We start from the raw sequence: 19,027 nt of genomic DNA on the forward strand, positions 1-19,027 counted from the left end.
TCTTTGAGGGAGTAACATGCGCTGTGGATAAAGGGGAACCTGTACTTGGATTTTCAGAAGGCATTTGGTAAGGTGCCACATCAAAGATTATTGCGGAAAATAAACGCTCATGGTGTAAGGGATAAAGTATCAGCATGGATAGAAGATTGGCTGGCTGGCAGAAAACAGAGTATGCATAAATGGGTCTTTTCCTGATTGGCAGGATATGATGAGTGGAGTCCCGCAGGGGTCTGTGCTGGGGGCCTCAACTTATTACAATTTATGTCAATGACTTTGGTGAAGGGAGTGAAGGAATGGTAGCTAAATTTTCAGATGACATAAAGATAGGTAGGAAAGTAAGTTATAAGGAAAACGTAGGGAGGTTGCAGACAGATATAGATAGGTTGAGTGAATGGGAAAAGATCTGGCAGATGGAGTATAAAGTGGGAAAATGTGAAGTTGTTCACTTCGGCAGGAAGAAGGAAAAAGCAGAGTATTACTTTAATGGAGAACGGGTGCAGCGGGATCTCGGTGTTCTAGTGCATGAGTCACAAATAGTTAGTATGCAGCTATAGCAAGTAATTAAGAAGGCTTATGGAATGCTGCCCTTTATTATGAGAGGAATTGAGCATAAAAGTAGTGAAGTTATGCCTCAGTTATACGAGGCATTTGTGAGACCACACCTTGACTATTGTGTGCAGTTTTAGTCTCCTTATTTGAGAAAGGATGGAAATGCGTTGGAGGTGGTTCAGAGAAGGTTTACTAGATTGATACCTGGAATGAGTAGGTTGTCTTATGAGGAAATGTTAGACAGACTGGGCCTGTTTCCACTGGAGTTTAGAAGAGTGAGGAGTGACTTGATTGAAGTACATAAGATCCTGAACGGTATTGACAAAGTGGACGTGGAAAGGATGTTTCCCCTTGTGGGTGATTCCAGAACTAGAGGGCACTGTTTTAAAGTTAGGAGTTGCCCTTTTAAGACAGAGATGAGGAGAATTTTTTTCTCTCATATGGTTGTGCGACTTTGGAATTCTCTGCCTCTGAAAGTGGTGGAGGGGTTCATTGAATATGTTTAAGTAGATCGATTCCCTCGCCAGAAATAGATTGATTCCCTTGCCTAACAAGAATCTAAGGTTGTCGGGGGTAGGTGGGAATGTGAAGTTCAAACAGAAACACAAACAGATCAGCCATGATCTTATTGAATGGCAGAGCAGGTTCAAGGGGATAATTAGGGAGTGTTGATTTGGATGTATTGAAATTCTACCTATTGATCAACAGCAAGAGTGATTGGGAAGAGATTTGGTCTAAGGGAATTGTACACAATGGGAGTAACTGGGAAGGGATTTGGTCCATCGGAATGGCTCACAATGGGAGTGATTGGGAAGAGATTTGGTCTATTGGAATCGTACATGATGGGAGTGATTGGAAAGAGATTTGGTCTATTGGAATTGTACACGTTGGGAGTGACTGGAAAGAGATTTGGTCTATTAGAATTGTACACAATGAGAGTGATTGTACACAATGAGAGTGATTGGAAAGGGTTTGATGTGCTGGAATTTGATGAAATGGAAGGAAGATTGTTCTGTTGAAGTCCCCTGCCCCCACCCCACCTTTAGCCTTGAGATGTTCTATGTATGAATCTGAGTGAGATGCACTTTTTCTGTGTTGATCAGTCCTGTATATATAGTCTCAAACTTGTAGAAATACCACAAAAGTTATGATTATAACAAAGCTACTTTTTGCTGACTTGCACTGTCATTTTGCACATACCCTACAGGCAGTGATCGTATTAGGGTTTAAATTATGCTTAGAATATAATTAGTATATACTTGGATCAAATTGAGGGAATTAGTTGGTTTAGATGAGTATTGAATACCCAAGAATGAGTTGCAGGTTAGAACCTAATCGAGGGGATTGGATGGATTATGTGTATAGAATAATAGATACCCACTAGTGAGTTACAGGCTGGAATCCAATCAAGCGGTTTTGATGGTTGATAATATCTAGAGACAGGGTTTAAGTCATAGAGACATGCAGGAGTGAGTTACAAACTGAAATAACTTGGCTGAAGAATTGAAAGAAAGAACCTAAGTTTATGTGGTGTCTTATCGGGTCTCTTAGAAATGTTGCAACACTTATGTGGAAGTACAGTTACGGTTGTTACGTCGGTGAATATTGCAGCCATTTTGTGCACACCCATAATCAGCAGTCAGGTGAATAACCAGCTTATTTAGCCAGAGTTAATTTTAAAATGCAGATGTTGCTGTGAAACTGGATCTTTGTCTCCTGGGTAGGTTTTGCACGAGGGAGGTGAGATAGACCTTTTATGAAGTAAAAAGCATCTGTCCTCATTGCCTTGTGGCAGGATTCCTCCCCAAAGCACAGACTAGCCCTTGTGTCATTCATTTCCTTTATCTCCTCACATGAGCAGCACAAAGAATATTGTAGTCTTGAGTCTAATGTGGTGTTGCTGACAGATGCCTCCTGCAGGGTGGACATTTTGCGATTTAAGACACTGATTGTGTCCAGCACTTTACCTGTGCATTTGAAGACAAGTGCTGGGGGGTAGCATTGGCTTTGGGAATATATGTCCTAGAGCAAACCCTTTTATTAAATACGTTGTCTGCACTTTTCCTCAATCAGCAGGGAAACCCATTGCATTTTCGGCTGGTTGCCTGTATCTTGCAGCTGAATTACAGATTTGGCGGTGTTGTGTTTAAACCACTGGCATGCTCCCCTCCCCGATGTGAGGCCACAGTCATGTTATTATGTTGCCCATTGATGTATGTTAACAGACATCATTAGCTTAATCGCTGCGCCAGTTTAGAAGTAAAGAGCTTTCATTTAATAGAGTGCCTTTCACCGCCCGAAGACGTCCAAAACCAGTGAAATTCTTTTTTTGAAGTATCGTCACTGTTGTAATGTTGGAAACACAGCAGCCAAATTGCTCTGCACTATACCATGAGCTCCCAATCTGAACTGTACTGTTGGGTAAAAGTAACAGCTGTCTGCAAGCAGAGGGGAGCACTTGGAAGGCCAGTCCACACCTTGATTTACCCTTCCCCTTCCTACGGTGCGCAGTGTCTGTTCAATATATATCATTACAGCATAGGAGGGGAGGAAGGGTGGAAAAGAGGAAGAATTTCTCTACCACAACCAGAAAATGGTCAAATCCCCTCACCTCACTCAGCCTCAGCAATTGCCAGGGTTTTAAAACACAAGTTTGCCAAGTCCAGCCTTTCCTTCAAACTTTTACCTTTTTTAGTCTTTTCTCCTGAACTCCTCAACCTTGGCAGTGCCCTATCCATTAGGTGTTCATTAGGTTTTGCAGCAACTCTCTCAGTAGTCGGTTATAGTAACAGAGGAAGGAAATGCAAGGTGGTACAGCCTGGGTTAGTGATTGAGACAGGCAGAGATGGATGCCATCTGTACAGTTCCCTACTGCCCGAACTCCCCTTTGCTCCTAGAAAAGGTTTTTTAAGGGAGTATGAGCAGCTAGGGGCTAAATTAAAAAGCAGAACCTCCAAGCTGATGATCTCTGGATAACTACCTAGCCACAAACAAATTGACATGGGGTACATAAGATCAAGGAGTTGAATGTAGGGCTCAAAGATTGTTGTGGGCAAAATGGAACTGGGGAAAGAGTACTAGGGAAAGAGGGAGCTGTACTGTTGGGACAGCCCACAGCTGAACTGTGCTGGGGTCATTGTACTGTCAAGTTACATAACTAGGGCTATAGAGAGCTTTAAACTAAATTGTGAGGGGCAAGGTTTATGTGAAGGGAGATTTGGAAAGTTAAAGAGAAAGGACAAGGCAATGAAGTAGGATAGTGATGTGGGTATTGGTAACCAGAGTGTTACAGGAAGGGTCAGAGCACATAAACATAAGAATGCACCAGCAAATACGGTCAGAGCAGGGAAAAATGGTAAAAAGACAGAATCAAAGGCTCTTTATCTGAATTCACACAGTATTCGTAACATGATGGATGAATTGATAGCACAAATAGAAATAAATGATTATAATATGATAGTCATTACAGAGACATGGTTGCAAAGTGAGCACAGCTGAGTCCTGAATAATCAAGGGTATTTGACATTTCAGAAGGACTGGAAGAAAGGAAATAGACCTGGGGTTGCTCTGCTAATAAAGAATAAGGCCAGTGCAGTAGTGAGAAATGATCTTGGTTCAGAGGATCAAAATGTAGACTCAGTTTGAACGAGGATAAAAAAATAGCAAAGGAAAGTCACTGGTGGGAGTGGTTTATAGGCTCCCTAACATTAGCTACACTGTAGGACAGAGTATAAATCAAGAAATAATGGGGGCTTGTAAGAAATGTACTGCTATAATCAGATTTTAATTTTATATAGATTGGACAAAGGTAGCCTTGAGGATGAATTCATAGAGTGTATTCAAGACAGTTTCTCAGAACAATACAAGAAAAGCAAAACACTGCTGATGTTGGAAATAAAAACAAAGTGCTGGAAGAACTGAGCAGGTCTGGCAGTATCTGTGGAGAGAGAAATAGAGTTAATGTTTCAAGTCCAATATGTCTCTTCTTCGGACCTGAAGAGAGGCAGAAATATGATGAGTTTTATGGTGTTGAAAAAAGGAGGAAGATCAGATGAAACAAAAGGGAAGGTCAAGGATAGATTATGGACGGGGGGGGGCGTGAATTAAATGACCAAGATGTCATGGAGCAAAAGGCAAAGGGAGTGGTAATGGTAGTAGTAAAGAAACAAAGCATTGGTTCAGAGTAGGTGTTAATTGCAGAATAAAGGTCAGATCTATCTGAATACAAAATCATGAAAACAAATATGGACCAGTACTTGGTGGGGGGGATTCAAAGTGGAGGACAGAGTTCGTGGTCTGAAGTTTTTGGACTCAATATTGAGTCCTGAAGATGGTCAAATGCCTAATTGGAAGATGTGGTGCTTTTCCTCCAGCTTGCATTGGGCAACACAAGAACATTCCAGCAGGTTGAGGACAGAAATATGAGCATGAGAGCAGGATGGTGAATTGAAATTGCAAGCAACCTGAAGGTCAGGGTCATCCTTGCAGACTGAGCGGAGGTTTCCGCAAAAACAGTTACCCAGTGTGCAGTTAGTCTCTCATTGGCGCTTTGGACATGTTTTCCTTTTTCCTCAACTTGGGGAAGACCGAACATGTACTGGGTGACTGCTTTGCAGAAACTTTTGCTCTGTCTGCAAGCATGACCCCGACCTCCCTGTCACTTGTCATTTCAATTCATCATCTTGCCCTCGTGCTCACGTTACTGTCCTCGGCCTGCTGCAATGTCCCAGTGAAGCCCAAGGCAAGCTTGAGGAACAGAACCTTATCTTCCAATTGGGCACTTCACAGCCTTCTGAACTCAATGTTGAGTTCAACAACTTCAAACCATGAACTCTGTCCTCCAGTTTGAAGTTTTTTTTCTTCCCCCAACCCCCCACCAAGTGCCAGTCCATGTTTTGTTCTCATGTTTTTTGCTTTCAGACAGAGCTGACTTTTATTCTGCTATTAACATCAACTCTGAACCAATGCTTTGTTTTATTAATGCTACCATTATCATCCCCTTTGCCTTTTGTTCCATTACATACAAACGTACGAACTAGGAGCAAAAGTAGGCAATTCAGCCTCTTGGGTCTGCTCCACTATTAATTTAAGATCACAGCTGATCTGTTTGTACTTCGAATTTCACACTCCCATCTACCTCTGATATCCTTTGATTCCCTTGCCGAACAAGAATCTATCTTTCTCTGCCTTAAAAATGTTCAGTGACCCAGCTTCCATCACGTAAGAACTAAGAGCAGGAGCAGGCAATTCAACCCCTCGAGCCTGCTCCGCCATTTACTACGATCGTGACTGATCTCATTTCAGCCTCAACTCCAATTTCCCGCCCTCTCCCCATAACCTTTCAACCCGTTACTAATTAAAAATAGGTCTATCTCCTCCTTAAATTTATTCAGCGTCCTGGCATCCACTGCACAGATTCACGACCCTTTGAGAAAAGTAATTCCTCCTCATCTCTGATTTAAATCTACCACCGCTTAGCCCAAAATTATAGCCTCTCATTCAAGAATGCCCCAGAAGGGGAAACATCCGCTCCATGTCTACTTTGTCTATCCCCTTTAGCATCTTATATACCTCAATTAGATGATCTCTCACCCTTCTAAACTCTAACGAGTATAGGCCTAAACTGCTCAATCTCTCCTCATAAGACAAGCCCCGCATCTCTGAAATCAATCTAGTGAACCTCCCCTGAACCGCCTCCAATGCAGCTACATCCTTCCTCAAGTAAGGGGACCAAAACAGTGCACAGTACTCCGGATGCGGTCTCACCAATGCCTTGTACAGTTGCAACAACACTTCCCTATTTTTATACTCTATTCCTTGAGCAATAAATGCCAAAATTCTGTTTTCCTTCCTTATTACCTGCTGTACCTGCATACTAGCTTTCAGCAATTCATGCACGAGGACACCCAGATCCTTCTGCACTGAAGCATTCTGAAGTTTCTCTCCATTTAAATGATGTCGCCTTTTTATTCTTCCGAGCAAAATGGATAACCTCACACTTATCCACGTTAAACTCCATCTGCCAAATTTTAGCTCATTCACCTAACCTGTCCATATCCATTTGTAAACTTCTTATTTCTTCATTGCAATTTACTTTCCCACCTATTTTGGTATCATCTGCCACCACCTTCGGAGGCAGAGAGTTCCAAAGTCGCACAACCCTCTGAGAGAATAAAATTCTCCTCATCTCTGTCCTAAAAGGGCAACCCCTAATTTTAAAACAGTGCCCCCTAATTCTGGATTTGCCCACAAGAGGAAATGTCCTTTCCACGTCTACTTTGTCAGTACCATTCAGGATTTTATGTTCTTAAATCAATTCACCCCTCACTCTTCTAAACTCCAGTGGGAACAGGCCCAGTCTGTCTAACGTTTCCTCATAAGGCACCCTACTCATTCCAGGTATCAATCTAGTAAACCTCCTCTGAACCACCTCCAGTGCATTTACATTATCCCTTAAATAAGGAGTCTAAAACATTCGAGATGTGGTCTCACCAATGCCTGTATAACTGAAGCATAACATCCTTACTTTGATGTTCAATTCTTCTTGTAATAAAGGGGATAGCATTCCATTCGCCTTCTTAATCACTTGCTGCACCTGCACACTAACTTTTTGTGACTCAAGCACAAGACCACCGAGATCCCTCTGCACCTCGGAATTCTGCAGCAGTTCTCCATTTAAGTTATGCTCTGCTTTTTTATTCTTCTTTCCAAAGTGAACTTCACATTTTCCCACATTATGCTGCACCTGCCAGATCTTTGCCCATTCACTCAACCTATCTATCTGTCTGCAACCTCCCTATGTTCTCCTTGTAACGTACTTTCCTACCTATCTTTGTGTCATCTGAAAATTTAGCTACCATGCCTTTGCTTCCCTCATCTAAGTCATTGATATAAATTGTAAAATGTTGAGGCCTCAGCACAGGTACCTGGGGACTCCACTCATCACATCCTGCCAATCAGGAAAAGACCCATTTACACATACTCTGTTTTCTGCCAGCCAGCCAATCTTCTATCCACGTTAATACGTTACCCTCTACACCATGAGCTTTTATTTTCCGCAATAACCTTTGATATGGCACCTTATCAAATGCCTTCTGGAAATCCAAGTACAGCACATCTACAGGCTCCCCTTTATCCACAGTGCATGTTACTCCTTCAAAGGACTCCAATAAATTGGCTAAACATGATTTCCCTTTCACAAAACCATGCTGACTCTTCCTGATCACCTTGAGTTTCTCTAAATGCCCAACTATAACATCCTTAATGCTTGATTCTAACTCATCGTATCTTACAGATAATGTCCCAGACAATACCATCACCATCCCCGGGTATGTCCTGTCCCACCAGCAGGAGAAACCCAGCAGAGGTGGCCGCACCGTGGTATACATTTGGGAGAGAATTGCCCTGGGAGTCCTCAACATCTACTCCGGACCCCATGAAGTCTCATGGCATCAGGTCAAACAAGGGCAAGGAAACCTCCTGCTGATTACCATGTACTGCCCTCCCTCAGCTAATGAATCAGTGCTTCTCTATGTTGAACATCACTTGGAGGAAGCACTGAGGGTGGCAAGGACACAGAATGTACTCTGCATGGGAGACTTCAATGCCCATCACCAAGAGTGGCTCGGTAGCACCACTACTGACCGAGCTGGTCGAGTCCTAAAGGACATAGCTGCTAGACTGAGTCTGTGGCAGGTGGTGATGGAACCAAGAAGAGGGAAAAGCATACTTGAACTCACCAACCTGCCTGCCGCAGATGCATCTGTCCATGACAGTATTGGTAGGAGTGACCACCACACTGTATTTGTGGAGACAAAGCCCCGCCTTCACATTGAGGATATCCTCCATTGTGTTGTGTGACACTACCACCTTGCTAAATGGAGTAGGTTTAGAACAAATGTAGCTGCTCACGATTGGGCATCCATGTTGCACTGTGGACCATCAGCAGCAGCAGAATTGTATTTGAACGTAATCTGTAACCTCATGGCCCAGCATATCCCCCACTCTACCATTACCATCAAGCTAGGGGATCAACTCTGGTCCAATGAAGAGTGCAGGAGGGCATACCAGGAGCAGCACCAGGCATATCTAAAAATGAGGTGTCAGCATGGTGAAGCTATAACACAGGACTACTTGCATGTCAAACAGCCTAAACAGCAAGTGATAGACAAAGCTAAGCGATCCCACAACCAACGCATCAGATCTAAGCTCTGCAGCCCTGCCACATCCAGCCGTGAATGGTGGTGGAGAATTAAACAACTCACTGGAGGAAGAGACTCCACAAGTATGCCCATCCTTAATGATGGAGGAGCTCGGCACATCAGTGCAAAAGATAAGGCTGAAGTATTGGCTACAATCTTCAGACAGAAGTGCCGAGTGAATGATCCATCTTGACCTCCTCCGGAGGTCCCCAGCATCACAGATGCCAGCCTTTAGCTAGTTCAATTCACTCCACGTGACATCAAGAAACGGCTGAAAGCACTGGATACTGCAAAGGCTATGGGCCCTGACAATATACCGCCAATAGTATTGAAGACTTGTGCTTCTCGCCATGCTTTTTCAGTACAGCTACAACACTGGCATCTGCTAGGCTATGTGGAAAATTGCCCAAGTATATCCTGCACACAAAAAGCAGGACAAATCCAACCTGGTAAATTACCACCCCATCAGTCTACTCTCCATCAACCGTAAAGTAATGGAAGGGTTCATCAACTGTGCTATCAAGCGGCACTTGCTTAGCAATAACATGCTCACTGATGCCCAGTTTGGGTTCCGCCAGGGCCACTCAGCTCCTGACCTCATTACAGCCTTGGGTCAAACATGACAAAAGAGCTGAACTCCCGAGGTGAGGTGAGAGTGACTGCCCTTGACATCAAGGCAGCATTTGACTGAGTGTGGCATCAAGGAGCCCTAGCAAAACTGGAGTCAGTGGGAATCGGGGGAAACTCTCCACTGGCTGAAGTCATACCTAGCACAAAGGAAGATGGTTGTGGTTGTTGGAGGTTAGTCATCTCAGCTCCGGGACATCACTGCAGGAGGTCCTCAAGGTAATGTCCTCAGCCCAATCATCTTCAGCTGCTCCATCAATGACCTTCCTTCCATTATAAGGTCAGAAGTGAGGATGTTTGCTGATGACTGCACAATGTGCAGCACCATTCGTGACTCCTGAGATACTGAAGCAGTCCAAGTCCAAATACAGCAAGACCTGGACAATATCCAGGCTTAGGCTGACAAGTGGCAAGTATCATTTGTACCATACAGGTCCAGGCAATGACCATCTCCAACAAGAGAGAATCTAACCATCGCCCCTTGACTTTCAATGGCATTACCATCACTGAATCCTCCACTCCCAACATCCTGGGTGTTACCATTGACCAGAAACTGAACTGGACTAGCCATATAAATACTGTGGCTACAAGAGCAGCTCAGAGGCTAGGAATTCTGTAATGTGTAACTCACCTCCTGACTCCCTAAAGCCTGTCCACCATCTACAAGGCACAAGTCAGGAGCATGATGGAATACTCCCCACTTGCCTGGATGAGTGCAGCTACCTCAAGAAGTTTGATACCATCTAGGACAAAGCAGTCCACTTGATTGGCACTACATCCACAAACATTCACTCTTCTCCATCACCGACGTACAGTAGCAGCAGTGTGTACTATCTACAAGTTGCACTGTAGGAACTCATCAAGGCTCCTTCGACATCACCTTCCAAACCCACGAACACTACCACCTAGAAGGACAAAGGCAGCAGAAAGATGGGAACACCACCACTTGGAAGTTCCCCTCCAAATCACTCACCATCCTGAATTGGAAATATATCGCCGTTCCTTCACTGTCGTTGAGTCAAAACCCTGGAACTCCCTTCTTAAAAGCACTGTGGGTGTACCTATTCCACATGGACTGCAGTGGTTCAAGAAGGCAGCTCACCACCACCTTCTCAAGGGCAACTGGGGATGGGCAATAAATGCTGGCCCAGCCAGCGAAACCCACATCCCATGAATGAATTTTAAAAAAACAATGGTGCCAGGGCAGCCTTGTAGACCTCGCTTTCGTCCACACAGGTTGTGAGCACCTCAAACCTGTTTGACAGTTGCAAATTCTGAGACTCCTCAAGTATTGTCTCATCGGTTCCATTACCTGCCTCACTCATGGTCACATCCTCCTGTTTCTTACTGCTGACCAAAACAGACAACCCTATTTTAAGAGGCGTGACCATCTTCTGAAACAAAGTGCCCTGGTATTTCTCCCCCTCCCCTATGTTGCGCAGTGTCTGCAGTTTGGCTTCCAGATCAATAATCCTGATTCGGAATCCCTCTCGCTGTTTACACTTTCTGCAGACCTGTTTGTCATGGATTGCCTTGGGTTCCAAAAGTCCCCATATTCCATACCTGCAACATAACACTTTTCCTGCCATTGTTGCTTAGTTAATTTAATTACTCAATTAACTGAGAATAATTCCTATGTATACTACACCTCTTTCCCCAGTGCACTGAATCCCCACATGAACCTAATTCGCTACTCACTCAGTCTCTGTCTCACTTTGGCATAGTCGCCAGTCTCCTCGCGTGCCCCATCTTTGTCATCTAATTTCCCCTGCCCTTTTACCTATCCCCGACATTCCCTTTTGTTCCAGCTGACCCCCCACCCCCATATTTTTCCCATCACGTTTTTACCTTTCTTCAGTTCCAAAGAAGACTCATATTGGAGTCGAAACATTAACTGTTTCTGCGCAGATGCTGCTAGACCTGCTGAGATTTTCCAGCACTTTCTTTTTCTTATATCAATGCATTCTGGAATCAACCAGGGAGAAGGCTATTTTAGACCTGGTAAGGTATTATGGGACAGGGTGAATAAATGACCTCATAGTGAATGATCCTGTAGGTAAGAGTGATCATAACATGTAACAATTAGACATTCAGTTCAAGGCTGAGATTTTGGGTCTGAAACCAGTGTCCCAAGCTTAAATAAAGACACAATCACAAGACAGAGTTGACTAAATGAAGTGGGGAAATAGGCTAAGTAGAGTAAGTTAAGTAGAGAAGCAGTGGCAGATATTTAAGGAGATATTTCAAAACTCTCAACAAAATATATTCCATTGAAGAAGGAAGACACAAGAAAAATGATGTACCCCATCTGTGGCTAACTAAGGTAGTTAAGGATGGTATCAAATTGAAAGAGAGTATGTACAATGCTGCAAAGATTAACGGTAAGGCCAGGAGATTGGGAAAATCTTAGAACTAAAGTATAATAAAGAGGAAGAAATTGGAGTAAGAGAGAAAACTAGCAAAAAGCATAAACACAAACTGTAGAAATTTCTACAAATATATAAAAAGGAAAGAGTAGCGACAGTGAGCTTTGGTCCCTTATCGGGTGAGACTCGCAAATAATAGGAAACAAAAAATGGCAGAGCCTTTGAAGAATTATTTTGTATCTGTCTTCACGGTAGAAGCCAGAAAAGGCATCTCAAGAATAGTAGAAAATCAAAGGAAAAGGGGAGAGAGGAAGTTAAAACAATCATGATCACTAGAGAAAAAGTACTAGAAAAACTAATGGGACTAAAGACTGACAAGTCCTCTCGACTTGATGGTCTTAGTGCCTTAAAGGAAGTGGCAGCAGAGGTAGTGGATGCATTGGTTGTAATCTTCCAAAATTCCTGAGATTCTGGAATGAATCCTGGAAGATTGGGAAGCCATAAATGCAGCACCACTTTTCAAGAAAGGAGGGAGCAGAAAGCAGGAAACTATAGGTCAGTTAGTTAACATCAGTCATCGAGGGATTGAATGTTTAAGCTAGTAGATGGGGTGCCAATCAATCGGGCTGCTTTGTCCTGGATGGTATCGAGCTCCTTCAGTGCTGGAGCTGCACTCATCCAGGCAAGTGTAGAGTATTCCATCACAGGCTTTGGGGAGTCAGGAGGTGAGTTACTCGCCACAGAATTCCCAGCCCCTGACCTACAAAGACTATTTATCTGGATGGTCCAGTTCAGTTTCTAGTCAATGATAACCCCCAGGATGTTGATAGTGGGGATTCAGTGATGGTAATGCCATTGAATGCCATGGGGCGATGGTTAGATTCCTACTCGTTGGAGATGGTCATTGCCTGGCAATTGTGTGACACCATTGATACTTGTCACTTATCAGCCCAAGCCTGAATGTTGCCCAGGTCTTGCTGCATATGGATATGGACTGCTTCAGTATCTCAGGAGTCATGAATGGCGCTGAACATTGTGCAATCATCAGTGAACATCCCCACTTCTGACCTTATGATTGAGGGAAGGTAATTGATGAAGGAACTGAAGATGGTGGACCTAGGACTCTACCCTGAGGAACTCCTGCAGCGATGTTCTGTGACTGAGATGGTTGACCTCCAACAACCACAACCATGTTCATTTGAGCTAGGTATAACTCCAACCAATGGCAGTTGAGGGTGATATATTCACATCGATTAAGGATTGGCACCCTAACAGGAAAAAGAGAGGTGGGATAAATGGGCCATTTTCAGGTTGTCAAGCTGTAACTAGTGGAGCAGTGGATCATAGGGATCAGTGCTGGGGCCTCAACTATTTACAATCTATATTAATGACTTGGATGAATGGACCGACTGTATGGTTGCCAAATTTGGTGATGGAAGTTGAGGAGGATACAAGGAGCCGACAAATGGATATAGATAGGTTAAGTGAATGGGCAAAAAATTTGCGGATGGTGTATAATTTGAAAAAATGTGAGATAATCCACTTTGGCAGGGAGAAAAGTAAAGCAGAATATTATTAAATGGAGAGGAACAGCAGAATGCTGCAGTACAGAGGGATCTGTGTGTTCTTGATATGAATCTCAAAAAAGCTAGCACACAGGTACAGTAAGTCGTTCGGAAGGCAAATAAAATTTTGGTCTTTATTAAGAGGAGGATGGAGTATAAAAGTAGGGAAGTCTTGCTCCAATTGTACAGGACATCGGTGAGACCACGCTAGTTTTGATTTCCTTATTTAAGGACAGATATATTTGCATTGGAGGCCATTCAGAGAATGTTCACTAGGCTTTTTCGTGGAATGAAAGATTGTCTTATGAGGAAAGATTGAGCAGGTTGGGCCAAGACCCATTGGAGTTTAGAAGAATGAGAGATGATCATCTTAAAACAATGAAGATCCTGAGGCGGCTTGACAACACAGGTGCTGAGAGGATGTTTCCTCTCGTGAGGGAATCTAGAACTTGGGGACACAGTTTAAAAATAAGGAGTCTCCCACTGAAGACGGAGACGAGGAGCAATTTCTTCTCTCGAGGATCGTTAATCTTTGGAATTCTCTTCCATAGAGGGCTATGGAGGTTGTGCCATCGAATATAATCAAGGCTGAGTTGGACAGATTTTTGATCGACAAGGGCGTCAAAGGCTATACGGGACAAGCAGGAAAGTGGTATTGTTGTAAGCATAACAGCCATCATCTTATTGAATGGTGGAGCGGGCTCGATGGGCCAAATGGCCTTCCCCTGCTCCTATTTCTTATGACTTTTCCATCTTTTTGGAAATGCATATGTTTGACCTCTGCACTTAGGGTTGTGCTTTTTGAAACAAAAACAGAAACAGAAATACCTGGAAAAACTCAGCAGGTCTGGCAGCATCGGCGGGGAAGAGCACAGTTGACGTTTCGAGTCCTCAAGACCCTTCAACAGAACTAAGTAAAAAATTTTTACTTAGTTCTGTTGAAGGGTCAGGAGGACTCGAAACGTCAACTGTGCTCTTCTCCGCCGATGCTGCCAGACCTGCTGAGTTTTTCCAGGTATTTCTGTTTCTGTTTTTGCTTTGGATTTCCAGCATCCGCAGTTTTTTGCTTTTATCTCTGTGCTTTTTGAAGTTGTTCATACTTAGTCAGGATCTACTTGACCTGTGAGTGCTTGACAGTACAGTGTCTCTAACCCATTTATTTAACCTGACAGCACATGATGGAGCAATGTGTTGGGCTGAATTTAACCTGAGCTGGGCAGGAGAGTTGCTGATTTTGATGCCCAAGGTCAAAGAGGCTTTCTTAAGAAACACCAACATCTGCACCTTGATGAGCAAAACCTATCCCTGAATGTTAAAAACGAATCTCTTTTCAGAATCCATCCTTGCTAGTAAATTTCAGTGGACATCTGGAGTTCTGCAACTCATTCTGTTCAATGTTAAGGCTCATAGACTATGGTCGCTCAGTTTAGAAAAGTCTTCGCTCCAAATGAGAAGCATATGCCTAAACAGAGAAGCCTGATTGGAATTAATCAGTTTCTTCTGCTGCAGTACAGCTCCAAAAAGCCAGAAAATCTGTTACTCCTGTACCCCATGCATTGCTCCCCATAAAGTACCCTGTGATGTTTTTACTAGATTTGTGGTATAAATTCAAGTTTTTGCAAGATAGCCCAATCAGATTCTCACAGCTCTTGTGTCAATCTGCTTGATTTCAAATATGCCAGCAACTGTTGAAGAATTTATGGTATTTCTTCATTTACATCAGAAATGCTAAGAGGCCATTAGGCACAAAAAACCTGTCCTATTGGTTAACTCCATCTAACCTCCAACTCCCTGTATTTTCGTTTGTCTCTTTCCCCTTGCTCTATACTCCTTTACTGTTCCCACTCTTCCCTTTCCCTTTCCAACTTTACATTCCTTCCCTTTCCCCCTTCCCTTTTCTCTCCTCCCCATCCTTATTCTCTTTTCCCCATCCCTATTCTCTCCTCCCCTTCCCATTTCTCTCCTCCCCCTTTGTTTTTTCTCCCCTTCCCCTTTCTCCCCTCCCTCTTTGTTTTTTCTCTTCCTCCTTCCTTTCTCCCCTCCCCTCCTCCCCCTCCCTCTCTCCCTCCTCCCCCTCCCCCTCTCCCTCCTCTCTCCCCCCTCTCCCTCTCCCATCCCCCCTCTCCCCACTCCCCCTTCCCCACCCCCCCTTCCCCCTTCCCCATCCCCCCCTTCCCCATCCCCCCCTTCCCCATCCCCCCCTTCCCCATCCCCCCTTCCCCATCCCCCTTCCCCATCCCTTCCCCCTCCCCCTCCCCTTCCCCCTCCCCTCACCTTTCTCTCCCCCTTCCCCTTTCTCCCTCCCCCTTCTCCCCCCTTCCCCTCCCCTTCCCCTTTCTCTCTCAGCTCCTTCCCATCCCCTTCCCCTTTCATCTATCATCTCCTAGCATCCTCTCCTTCGCCTTGCATTCTTATTCTCCTCTTCTCCAAAAATCCAATTCCAACTTTATCTCATCTTATTCCTAGGTGCACCATGCTCAGCTGCATTTTCCCAACCACTGCTTAACGTCGCTTCCAAGGCTCAAATCTTAATTTTTGGGCTACCCATTTTGCTATTGGGCCATTCTACAGATATATTTTTCAAACAATTAAAATAACGATCAGAAATGTCGTCCCCCACTTGAGTAAAACTGAATTGAATGTTAAGTTTTTTTTCTGGTGCACTGCTGCAGCAAGGGGTTTTGCCTCCTCCCAGCCTGTTTTAAATAAAGTTCAAAATTGATTCAGTAATTGTGCAAAGGGTGCCCTCTGAGACCTGGCTATATACTAATCGGTCAATGTATGAAAGCCCTTTGATTTTAACATCAAAGAATCCTTGTACCATTGGATGGACCTCTGTGCAGTGCTTGGGATTCCCCAGGCACTGAAGTAAGCTTATCATAGAGCAAAAATAATGCAATTTAAATAAGTAAGCCACTAGATAATGACCCTAATTAAAGCATGGGAGAGCTAAATAAGAAAGGATGGTTTGTAAAACAACCTTTTCACGAGTGCTCCAATATTGACCTTTAGATCGGTGGAGTGAAAAATTCATGATTAACGCTTCCTGGCAAAAGGCACTTTGAAATTCTCTCCCACTCTGTAAGGTGATGAAGAGTAGTAATTTACTGCAGTGTGTCTTGTCCATTGTACGGACTGAGACACTGGTCTCTAATTCTCTCCATCTTTTGTGGAAGGGAGAAAGTATTTTGAGTATTGTACATCCAGACAGTGTTTGGTTTGTTCAATATTTCAAAAGGCTTAGTTAATGGATTTCTAAACTGTTAAGATCCTGACATTTGGTCACTAGATACAAGCAAGTCCCATCTGTATGCCTTGATCAGGTATAATGTTTAAATGTCTGTCCGTGCTAGCAAGGTTTCAACAATACTCGTGTTGAAGTGCTGGAAGTGCATGGGGGTTAGATGATGGCATTATGGTCATGTCAGTGGATTAGTCATCCAGAGGATCAGGCTAATGCAGGGGTTCAAATTCCACCACGGTAGCTGGGGGAATTTGAATTCAATTATTAATATGGAATTGAAAGATAGTTTCATGGTTACCATTACTGATGTCCATCGCTGATTGTCCTAATGTCCAGGAAATCTGCCGCCCTTACCTGGCCTGGCCTACATGTGGCTCCAGGCCCACAGCAATGTGGTTAACCCTTAACAACCCTCTGAAAGAGCTCTAACAAGACACTCAGTGCAAGGGCAGTTAGGGATGGGCAGCAATTGCTGGCCTTGCTAGCGATACCCACATCCCATAAAAGAATAAATTTTAAAAAAGGAAGAGTTGTTGGCACATTCGTTGTTATGGAAACAACTCCAGTCTTGGACATAATGGGCTGGAATTAGCTGGAGGAGGACATCTCATGATGCACACCATTAGACTATTTCCTGCACTCTTCACCTGTAATTTTTCATGCCATGTCTTGCTGGAAGTACAAGCTGATAACAGCACATTGAGCCCATTGGACTTTGTGAATGATGGGCTCAGCATTCTATCTCCTTAACTAATGCGATTTAAGAATTGAGAAAGAAACAGAAAGGATAGAGAAGAAAATAACAAATTAGATTCAAATCAGTTACATAAAGAGAAGGCAAGAAGGACTAGATTAAGAGAAAGAGAAAAAGGTACAGAATCGCAAAGCGAGAAAATAATGTGAAAAGAATTAAAAATGACTTTTTTAAATCTTAAGAACATTTCATTACTTGAAGGAAAGGGACTCCACCGTTTCAGTTTTTCCCTTTCTGGACCAATGAGGTTACATTAACAATTATTATGTGATTACTAGGGTACCTCTGCTATTAATTACCAAATTTTAATTTGTTTAATGGGCAATTAATGTGGAACCCCAGCAAGTTCTTAAAAATGGGAGTCTAAGGGTGAGATGCCATTTGTGCAAAACAAATGGTGGAATGGTGTAAATCAACCAAATTCTGGATATTTGCAGTCACGTGTCTCTTCATTATAGGAATGAACTGGCCAATTTCCACATTAATAACTAGGTGTGCATTGTTGACATCCCATTATTTTTCCAGCAGAACCTGGCCCATTGTTCGATAATGCCATTAATATCTTTAAAATTATATTTGTGGGACTGAGTTGGGACATGGGTATTGTTCCTTCAACTCTGGCATATATTACAGGAAATCAACCAAGGTTGAAGAGAATAGGAGAGAGGACAGGGTGAAGCAGAAAGTAGTGGTTGTGAGACCCTTACGGATGACAAAGGCTATTCAGCCCATCTTAATACATCCATCTCGTGTACACTTGAGCCACTCACCTCTTTGCTGCATCTAATTGTCTCCTCAATGATTTTACTTCCATCACTCGGCTCGGGACCATTCCAAGTGTGGGTTACTCTCTGCATAGGGAGCTTCCAAACCCGTGACCTCTACAATCTAGAAGGACAAGGGCAGCATGGGAACACCACCACCTGGAGGTTCCCCTCCAAGCCACTCACCATCCTGACTTGGAAATATATCACTGTTCCTTCACTGTCATTAGATCAAAATCCTGGAACTCCTCCCTAACAGCACTGTGAATGTACCGACACCACATGGACTGCAGCGGTTCAAGAAGGCAGCTCACCACCACCTACCCAAGGGCAATTAAGGATGGGCAATAAATACTGGCCTAGCCAGCGATGCCGACACCGTGAATGAATAAAATAAAAACTTCCTGATGTTAGTCTTAAACATACCTTTTGCTTTGGACCTGTGTCCCTGTATCAAAGGAGTATTCCATTTCCATACCATTTACTATTTTAACTACCTCTCAGATCATCTGCAGACCACCTTTACAAGCTTAAAAGCCTAAGTTTCTCTGGTCTTTATCATAGAAACATCATAGAATGGTTACAACACAGAAGAAGGCCTTCTGGCCCTTCATGTCCGTGCAGACTCTCTGCATGAGCTACTTGGCTCATCCCAGTCTCCCACCCTTTTCCCGTAGCCCTGTACTTTATTTTCCATCGAGTGCTTATCCAAGCCCCTTTTGAAAGCCAGAATTGAATCTTTCTCCACCACACTCTCAGGGGGTGAATTCCAGATCCTAACCACCTGTTGTGTAAAAAAAGGTTCTTCCTCATGTTGCCATTGCTTCTTTTGTGAAGCACCTTAAATCGGTGCCCTCTAATGCTCCACACTTCGATCAACAGTTTTTCATTACCTACTCTGTCTAGAACTCTTGTGATTTTGAACACCTCTGTCAAATATCCTCTCAGCCTTTTCAT

At 43.5% G+C, this 19,027-nt stretch overlaps 1 protein-coding gene across 3 annotated transcripts in view; it reads left to right on the forward strand.

Moving 5' to 3' along the window:
- The window catches only part of LOC144688399 (exocyst complex component 6B), a 623,897-nt gene that overhangs the window by 417,552 nt on the left and 187,318 nt on the right, over positions 1–19,027 (forward strand). The window lies entirely within an intron of this gene.

The sequence above is a fragment of the Cetorhinus maximus genome, chromosome 1 (genome assembly GCF_964194155.1).
Source record: "Cetorhinus maximus chromosome 1, sCetMax3.hap1.1, whole genome shotgun sequence".
NCBI classification, from domain to species: Eukaryota; Metazoa; Chordata; class Chondrichthyes; order Lamniformes; family Cetorhinidae; genus Cetorhinus; species Cetorhinus maximus.